This window comes from Musca domestica, unplaced genomic scaffold, assembly GCF_030504385.1.
Source record: "Musca domestica strain aabys unplaced genomic scaffold, Musca_domestica.polishedcontigs.V.1.1 2, whole genome shotgun sequence".
In the NCBI taxonomy this organism is placed as follows: Eukaryota; Metazoa; Arthropoda; class Insecta; order Diptera; family Muscidae; genus Musca; species Musca domestica.
Genome location: NW_026712249.1, coordinates 48,537,207 through 48,538,806, shown reverse-complemented (window position 1 = coordinate 48,538,806; position 1,600 = coordinate 48,537,207). Strand labels below are relative to the sequence as shown.

At 35.5% G+C, this 1,600-nt stretch overlaps 1 non-coding gene across 1 annotated transcript; it reads left to right on the top strand.

The window, feature by feature from the left end:
* Positions 1 to 562: 562 nt before the first annotated feature.
* Positions 563 to 635, top strand: TRNAR-CCU (transfer RNA arginine (anticodon CCU)). The gene has a single exon. It is a non-coding gene; the product is annotated as a tRNA-Arg (tRNA).
* Positions 636 to 1,600: the final 965 nt, after the last annotated feature.

Sequence of the window (1,600 nt, the reverse complement as noted above, 5' to 3'; positions counted from 1 at the left end):
AATAGCGGTCTACTCCATCAAGTATTTCCCCCACAAAGACCCAACATTTTGAATAATTACAACTCTTATAAAATCCGATTATCTCTAAATTACACATATCCTATTATTTTAATTAACCCAAGGTCTGGTGGAATATATCGGTCCACAATATGTTGACTTTTTTAATGTATTGTAATATATTGTGGGGAAGGTACCAGAAGGAGTTTACCGAAATATGTCATAGTTGTGTGAAGCTCAAAGAAACATCGATTAATTATTTTGTATTTTATGGGACTTTAAACTATTTAAAATGTTGGCCCCTTGAGGGAAAGGTATCAGTTATCGAGAGTTATATAGACGGGCACCGCTAGATCGACTCCAAATATCTTGAAACGGAGTTCGTCCAAAGAGACCTAGGATCTAAAACTAGTATTTCGATGAGGCACGTTTTGGCCTAATGATATATTTCCTCTGTAGAGATATGACAGCGTACAACAAATATGTACATAACCATGGACATGAATTAATATTTGTTTGTTGTTTGCAGCAAATTGTATGAGTTGTTGCTATTATCATAACAAATGCCCCAGTGGCCCAATGGATACGGCATCGGCCTCCTAAGCCGGGGATTGTGGGTTCGAGTCCCATCTGGGGTAAGGAGAATATAGATAATTTTTTAATGTTTTATGCCTTATTTCAATCAATCTCCGTGAAATATTTCGGGAGATTTAAGTAAAATGCTGGTCTATTTTAATTTAACATATTGCGAGTCATACTGAGTGTTGATGTGACCCAATATACAGAAAAGTGGGTCTTGGGTAAATGTGTCAATTGATTTGCCGAGAGATATAAAGCTTCAACATGATTTTTAAAAATGCTAAAATTTTTAGGAAAGGCGAGTTCTGATAATGCTGCACAAAACCTAAGACACACAAAGTTTAATTAACCGAATATCACCTTCGCTTTCTATGAAATACATTACATTATTATTTTTTTTTTTAAATTTGTATTTGTTTCTCTGAGACACAAATTTCCCATATTATGGGAGCCATTACAATTCAAAATGATGACCTTTTGAGGAGGTGGTTGTATGAAATTTAAGAAGCAGTAGGCTCTTTTTCTATATTTGTACTTAAGAGCAGGGTTGTAAACTCACAGTGAAGTTTTTCCCTCCGACTCCGAATTATTTCCTTCATCTAGATGATCATTAACATTTTTGTGGGATTTCTTTTGAGGAAAGAGAGTTCTGAGAGTGAACTATTTTTTTATCCCTCTACATACAATGGAGGGTATATTAAAATTATGATTCCGCATGCATATCTTATCCCTTAGGGTCATGTTTGCTCACGTTTTCGAAAATACCGGAATGTATTTGGATGAATTAAGTTTTAAATTCGGTGCATAGAGGTTATATTTCGTGGACCAGAGAATTGTTTAATAGGTCCTTGGTTTCTTATATCCCCAAAACCCGATATTAGGGGTTTTAGGAATTTAAGCCACATGTACAAACGGCGGTAGGTCGTACTGGGTTCTGTATCCGCTGTCAGAACATTGTCTTTATAAGTCCGCAATACCTTTCGATATTCGGTAATCTGATAATTTTAGCCACATTTTTTAGCCC